Source organism: Arachis ipaensis, chromosome B04, assembly GCF_000816755.2.
Source record: "Arachis ipaensis cultivar K30076 chromosome B04, Araip1.1, whole genome shotgun sequence".
Lineage (NCBI taxonomy): Eukaryota > Viridiplantae > Streptophyta > Magnoliopsida > Fabales > Fabaceae > Arachis > Arachis ipaensis.
Window position 1 is genome coordinate 66,754,941 of NC_029788.2, and position 8,034 is coordinate 66,762,974.

Sequence of the window (8,034 nt, forward strand, 5' to 3'; positions counted from 1 at the left end):
GTGAGGAGTTGTGAAAAGTGTAATCATAATTTCGTGCACCAGTTGTTTAAGTGCATAAAAGTAAAATAAAGGATAATGTTACTCAGTGGTTGTGAATCTAATGATAAGAAGATGGTTAAGGCTTCAGAGATGCTTTGTTCTTCTGGATCAATACTGTCTTGCTGTCTGCTCCAACTGTAAATGATTTCTTCTATAGCTGGCTATATGTGATCAACGCTGGTTTGATCAGCTGCCAATCTTCTTCTAGGCTGAACACTAGGTTTAGTGCGCATCCAGTCTGAACGAGGGTGAAGCTCATGCAGTTCATTCCCTTGGTGATCCTACTCAAAACGCCACAGACAAAGTTAAATCTTTTGGATCAGAGAATGTTGTGCCTTGGTTCTAGCCTTTACCACAAAGACTCTAATCTCCCCATACTTTGGCTGAACTGATGTCTCGAGAAGTTCCTAACAAAGTCGTGGATTAGCCATCTAAGAGATGTATAATCAAGCTAGTGGTTCATTGATATCCGATGTAAGACACTCGCTGAACCCATGTAGAATAGAGATAACTTTTGACGGTTCAACTCATTTATAAGGTTGAAGAACGAAGATACATCTTAGGAGAGAATCAAACACAAATTGAAATAGAACAGTAATACTTTTATTAATCCATAAAACTCAGCAGAGCTCCTAACCTTAACCTAGGAGGTTTTGGCTCATACTGTACATGATGGTGTTCGAAAATAATGGGGGAGGAAGAAGATCGTGTAGAAGCTTCTAAACAAGGTTGATCTCATATTTATACTAATCTAATAACTAAAGATTATAGAAAAATGATAGGCTTAGGCTTGTAGTGTGAAAATCTACTTATGGGGCCCACTTGGGGAGTGTTTGGGCTGAGCTTAAGTGTCTCCCACGTGCTAGGACTCCCTAGGGGCATTGAACGCTGGCTAGGGGCCCCCTTTTGGGCGTTGGAAGCTGGCCACCTCTCTGTGGGCGTTGGACGCCAGGACTGGGGTAGATGTCTGGCGTTGAACGCTAATTTTGGGCCTTTATCTCTGAAGCAAAGTATGGACTATTATATATTTCTGTAAAACTCAGGATGTCAGCTTTCCAAATCTTTTGAGAAGGCTCCATTTGGACTTGTGTAGCTCCAGAAAAGCTCTTTCAAGTGCATGGAGGTCAGATCCTGACAGCATTTGCAGTGCTTTCTCTGTCTCTTAAAAAAAAAACTTTTGCTCCAGCTCCTTAATTTCAACCAGAAAATACCTGAAATTGTATAAAAATATACAAACTCAAAGTAGAATCCAAAAATGTGAAATTTACACTAAAACCTATGAAAATATAATAAAATTTAAATAAAACATGCTAAAAACTATATGAAAATGATACCAAAAAGCATATAAAATATCCGCTCAACAAGGCTTAAGCTCAAAGTTGTTTGTACCAATGGAAGGTATGGAGATGCTGTTCCCATAGAAGTTAGAGTTGTATTTTCAGCTTCCTCCAAGGACCTTTCTTGCGTCTCCTCTAACATCTAGATTAGCTGCCATTATTGTATCTTTAGCTTCCTGCTCAAGAGCATCCGTGAGGTTACCTCTGGCTCTGCTAGTGATGAGCAGATATTTTATATGCTTTTTGACATCATTTTCATATAGTTTATGTTATGTTTTATTTAAGTTTTATTATATTTTCATAGGTTTTAGTGTAAAATTCACATTTTTGGATTCTACTATGAGTTGTGTTTTATGGTGATTTTAGGTATTTTCTGGCTGAAATATGAGAGTTTTGACAAAGTCTGATTCAGAGGCAAGGAAAGCATAGTATATGCTGTCAGGATCTGACCTCCGTGCATTCGAGCAAGCATTTCTGGAGCTACGAACACTACAAGAAAACACATTTTTTGCTACGCTTTTAAAGCATGGCGAAAAGCTAAAAAAAGCGTAGCGATAGCTTTTCGCCACGCTTTTTGAAAAGGTCACAACTGCAAGGGTGCCAGTTGCTCTATCGCCATGCTTTTCGTGACCTATCGCCACGCTTTTTTTGCCACGCTTAAAAGCGTGGCAGTAGAGAGATATGACCACGCTTTAGCGAGATATGGCCACGCTTTTAAAGCGTGACGATAGCGAGAGATACGGCCACGCTTTAAAAGCGTGGCGATAGCCTTATCAAATTTTAAAAAAAATCTTTTTTCTAACTTTATCTTCATCACTGCAATATAAATTTTCAATCCTTTTTTATTACCAAACCTATAAATATAGTATGCAATTTTTATAACAAGACAAATCAAGCAGTAATTAGTGACGTATAATTTTTGCTATAATTGTATTATACATTAAAAAACTAATACTCAAATACAAAATAAATCTCAAGTTCAAATTCCAAAACTAAAAACTAAAGAAAAATAAAGAAATAATACAACTTAAACCCCAAGTCGTTTGCTGTTCTTCCTTCCTCTAACCTTCTCAAACTTGCTTCCCTTAGATCGTACATAAGGCTTGATATAGCTATAAGGAACACCAGGAGCAGGACCCAAGTGTTTCACAGCTCTCCTGAAGTTCTTTGGGCCTTTAAGAAGGACCTACATTCATACAACAATAAATAAACCATTTCCTAAAATTAACTTTTAAACACGAGAAGATCAATCTACATTTCTAGTATTTCTATAAAATATGAATCCATAGAAAAGAAATCAATCAAACCATCTTTTTGCCTATCAAATATATTCTTTTCATATCGACACATAAAATATATTTCTAGTAAAGAGACTTAAATGGAGACGAAGGTTTAACATTTAATAGGTGAAGCTATCCTGTTATGAGTAAGAAATTGTCATCTCCTTGACATTCAGTTATTTGAGACTATAACTTGAGTGGTTCATGAGTTTGTTTACCGTGGCCAAAGTTGTGTTACATGGTTCAAAGTTAAAAATGGCAAACCTGAAACACAGCTCCACCTTTTGCCTTTGCCTGTTTATCCAATGATCGCAACAAGGACAAGATAGCAATTTCTTCTTCATCTTGATCTAGTATATCTCCAACAATCAACACCTAGAACAAGAAACAAAAATAAACATCCACAATGTTAAAGTGATAAATCTCAAACCAAAACCTTACAACTACTTTAGAACTTCATATTCTGATTCTATGCACATTGACAAAAGAGACTAGCGAATAAATTATAATTAAAACTAAAAGCTATCAGTTTCTAAAAATAGGACACGTACCGTTTCTCCACCAGTCCAGAAGTCTTAACCATCAGGGCTCAATACACCAGCCATTTGAAGTACAGATCTAGCCTGCTTAAGATCTCCATATAGATCTCCAACTATTAAAGAAAAATTGGTTTCAGTGAGATGCATAACAGATAGAAAAACTTGCAACAAAGTTGAAGATTATCTCTAAAAGCTAATTAACAAGAAGACACTCATAAGCAGGTTAATAGAATCAATCAATGGAAAACATCCCCATCCACTGAAACTTTCACTTTGACATTGAGAATTTCATACTAGAGTTCCATCATACAAGGCAATCAAATTAGAAGAACATAATAACAATTATCTTTTGTAGATTGCAGATAAATGAAGAACATAATACTAGGTTAATAACATTGATAATTTTTTTTTCTCTTTGGTGTAGATTACATATAAATGAAGAACAATAAAGGTCCTTGTAGCAGCAAGGAAGAAAGTATTGGGACACAGAATGAGATGACTGAGTAATAATTAGGGTTAAGTATTCTTTTCGTCCCTAAGGTCTAAGGCCAAAATCAAAATCGTCCCCAACCTTTTCTTATTATTAAAATCATCCTCAACGTTACAAAACGTTATAAAATTGTCCTTTTCCACTTCAATTTCATTTTTTTACCAAATTACCCTTAATAATTAATATAAATAATAAAAATAATATTAAAAAATAAAAACAAACCCTTCCCCCCTCCACCTGCACCCCCACTCCCTTCTCTTCTCTTACCACCGTCTGGCTCGAAGGGTTTGTTTTTATTTTTTAATATTATTTTTATTATTTATATTAATTATTAAGGGTAATTTGGTAAAAAAATAAAATTAAAGTGGAAAAGGATGATTTTATAACGTTTTGTAACGTTGAGGATGATTTTAATAACAAAAAAATGGTTAGGGACGATTTTGATTTTGGCCTGAGACCTTAGGGACGAAAAGAATACTTAACCCTAATAATTATAATAGTTAGAAAATTGATCAAAGTAGTTGAATGTTTTTTCTAATTGGTATTAAAAGTTTCATTGATCAAGTGTTATGTTCAACAGAAGCATGCAAATTGAAATTGGTGCATAATATGTTGAATCAATTTGGATCATAATTTTTCAGGTGCAGAGACATTTGAAGCTTAAAATTGAAGTACAAGGAAAGTACTTCCAATCATAAAACATTCAACAAAAATGATATTAAGCTCAATCTGCCATATTCTATCAAGCTTAAAAGCTTAATCTGTCATGTTCTATTAAGCTTAAAAACTCAATCTGTCATGTTCTATTCTATTTTGTAATTCCATAACACCCAAAAATAATATTAAGCAAACAAAATAAATCAATTCAACTAACACATTCAACACAACACAGCCACAACCAACTCATGCACTTTTAAGTTTTAAAACATTCATATATTAAAAACTGTAATTTTTAAAATAATTAAATTGCAAAATTACAAAAATTATAGAAACTTGTAGATTTATTAAACCTATATTTGATTAAGTATAAATTAGCAATTACACAAGAATAGCTTTAACGAATTATCATTCGAACAAAATTCACTTTAACAGATTTTGGAAGCATTTAACAAAGAGTAATGCCATGAATCAGTATGAAACTTGGCAGAACTCAACCAAAATTTCTCAAGATTCAAATATGGTTGTTGGATAAGCCAAAAATAGTTAGGACAATTCTCTATAGATTGTAGATTAAAAAAAAATAAACAAAAAAGGAAGTATACTTGAACATTTAAAAAAAAGTAATCAGCATATTAATGCAACAGAAACGGAGGAATTAAGATGTAGAAGTTCCACTATTTATTTTAGAGGTAATTAAGAGGTAGAAGTTCCACTATTTAAAAAAAGTAATTAGCATATTTAAGAGGATCCATTATGAGCTATCGAAATATAAACTAAATTTGTATTCTTTGATGCATTTATGAATATAATAAAAAGAAATTAATTCTACCATGACTCCAAAAAAGTAGGATACTTTTTTTCGTTATCTTAAACTCGATGGTCTATTAAATCTGAAAAATGCTTTCAGGACAATGAATACATTTTATCTGATATAAATATACCATTAGAAAGTTATAGTAGCCATTAAAAAAATATGCAACTAAAAAATATAAGAAAATCATGAATAAGGTGATTAAACATAAATGCAAATTTGCTTTATGCTAAATATAGGATATAATACTACCATTTACAGTTTAGCATCAACAAATTCCATTTTGGCACCTTTAAACTCAGTAACCAAATATAAATACCTGCTGTTTTACTAAATTCAAACATGGATTTTGTTTGAAAAAGCTGCTAACCTTTTCCAAGTTATATAAATAGAACTTCAATCATATGAATGTCAAGGGAAGTTTGATTGGAAAACTATCTATCAATGCCATTTTAGCTGCCTATATGCTTAAAGTAAAAAATTGAAAGGAAAGCAGTCCAGAAGAATTTCAAATTGTTCAGAATTATTGTTTTCTACACATTTCCATCCAATATTAAACATGACTAGGATATAAGAGCATCTCATCATTGACAAAATTGTTATCCAATTTTCAAAATTAGCATGCAGCAGATTGACTACACTCTCATTGCACACCAAATTATACTAAGATGATAATTTTGAGTTGTAGTGGGATAGCACATGATGTTTTTTGAAGGGGTATATCTCTCAGAAGTGAAAATAGCTCTTACCACCAACTCCTGAAGATCTTGAGTGCCATACACCATTTGATAAGAATAGTATGTACTCAGATAGTGTTTAGAGAAGAAATTATCGGCAGAAAAGTCACGAGCCTGGTGTTCTGCGCAAAATAGAATTTCATTATTCAGGTCTATGTTTTATATTTTCAAGTTGCTGAATCCTTCGAATCAAAACGTCATCAAATTCCTGGAGATGGAATAATGCATAAAGGTAATATCAATATCATGTTGAATAAACCTAATTTTGAATTTCTACTTAAATTAAACTTCAACTCTCTTTTTTTATCTAGTTTGATTACAGAGTTTAATAAATAGGGTTTACCAGCTCTCAAAACCAGCAATGAAGCATCGATGGAAGGGCCCCTGCACGAGGAAGGGAGCGGCGCAGAAAAGGGTTAAGGGTTTGCAGGGATGGAAGGGAGCGGCAGCGGAGGGAGCATCGATGGAGAGTTTGCGATGACAAGTGAGCAGTGGGAGTAACCACTAGAGAGAGTCCAAGTGATCCGAGGGAGTCACCGCTAGAGAGAGTCGCTGCAGAAAGAGGGTTAGGAGTGCCGGAAGGGAGATTGCCGACGGAGCTATTGCGAGCGCGACGACGTTCTTCGTGGAGTGCTGTGGTACTTCGTGTAGTGCTGGGGCTCTTCAAAGTGCCGTCGTCGCGGAGTTGGGGTGAGGGTGAGGCACAATGAAGAGAGGGTTAGGGTTAGGCACATTGAATTAGAGGGCTTAGGATGATCTGAACGAGTTAGGGCTTAATGTTTGAAGGAGTTAGGGCTTCGGGTTCTTTGAAGAAGGAGAAAGCTAACGTTTGAAAGATAAAGCAACTCAGACATTTAGAAGGGAGGGGGTTCTTTAAAATGTGTTTTTTTTGGAACCTTTTGGCCACGCTTTTAAAGCGTGCCAAAATACTTGTAGGAAATGGCCACGCTTTTAAAATGCCACCATAATAAAAGTCTGTCGCCACGCTTTAAAAGCGTGCCTGTTTCTCTCTATGGCTACGCTTTTTAAGCGTGGCAAAAAAATGTGGCCAAATCTCGCATCAATTGCCACCCTCATAAAAGCGTGGCTATTGACCCTTTTCGCCACGCTTTTGAAGTGTAACAAAAAAAAAGTGCAAAATCTCTATTCAATCGCCACCCTCATAAAAGTATGGCCATAGACCACTTTTGGGCACGCTTTTAATGCGTAGCAAAAAAAAGCGTGGCCATAGGCCTTTTTTCTTGTAGTGGGATATCCAAATGGAGCGTTCTTAACGGCCATGGAAAGCTAACATCCAGGGCTTTCCAGAAATATATAATAGTCCACACTTGTATTTAGAGATGATGGCCCAAAATTGGCGTTCAACGCCATCTATCTACCCCCTTTCTGGCGTTGGACGCCCAAAAGGCAGCAGTTGGCGTCCAACTCCCAAAGAGGTGTCCCAAGTAGGCGTTCAACACCCAAGGAGCCTACTGGCATGTGGAGACACCTTTAGCTCATCCCAAACACTCACCAAGTGGGCCCTAGAAGTGGATTTTTGCACTACAAGTCTAAGCCTATCATATTTCTGTAATCTTTAGTTATTAGACTAGTATATATAGGAGAAGATCACCCTTGTTTTAGGATCTTCGACCACCATAGAACATTATTTCATATTTTCGAGTTTTATTGTACAGTATGAGCCACTAAACCTCCTAGGTTAAGGTTAGGAGCTCTACTGAGTTTTATGGATTAATAAAAGTACTACTGTTCTATTTCAATTCGTGTTTGATTCTCTCCTAAGATGTATTTTTGTTCTTCAACCTTATGAATGAGTTGAACCGTCACAAGTTATCTCTATTCTACATGGGTTCAGCAAGCGTCTTTCATCGGATATCAACGAACCACTAGCTTGAGGATACATCTCTTAGACGGCTAATCCACGACTTCATTAGGGACTTCTCGAGACATCAGTTCAACCGAGGTATAGAGAGATTAGGGTCTTTGTAGTAAAGGCTAGAACGAAAGTGCAGCATTCTCTGATCCGGAAGATTCGACCTTGTCTGTGGCATTTTGAGTAGGATCACTGATGGAGGGCAGAAATCAGACCAATTAAGAGATTGTAATATAAGAATAGCGTTGCGAGTATAGCTCTTAACCAG

At 35.6% G+C, this 8,034-nt stretch overlaps 1 long non-coding RNA gene across 2 annotated transcripts; it reads right to left on the minus strand.

Moving 5' to 3' along the window:
* Positions 2,288–6,355, minus strand: LOC107637809. 2 transcript variants are annotated; one of them, XR_001619543.2, is made up of 5 exons: positions 6,237–6,355; positions 5,906–6,015; positions 3,208–3,308; positions 2,921–3,031; positions 2,288–2,562 (listed from the first exon to the last, which is right to left on the minus strand). It is a non-coding gene; the product is annotated as an uncharacterized LOC107637809 (long non-coding RNA). The 2 variants fall into 2 exon arrangements; XR_001619542.2 differs by having other exon boundaries at positions 5,906–6,101; positions 6,237–6,347.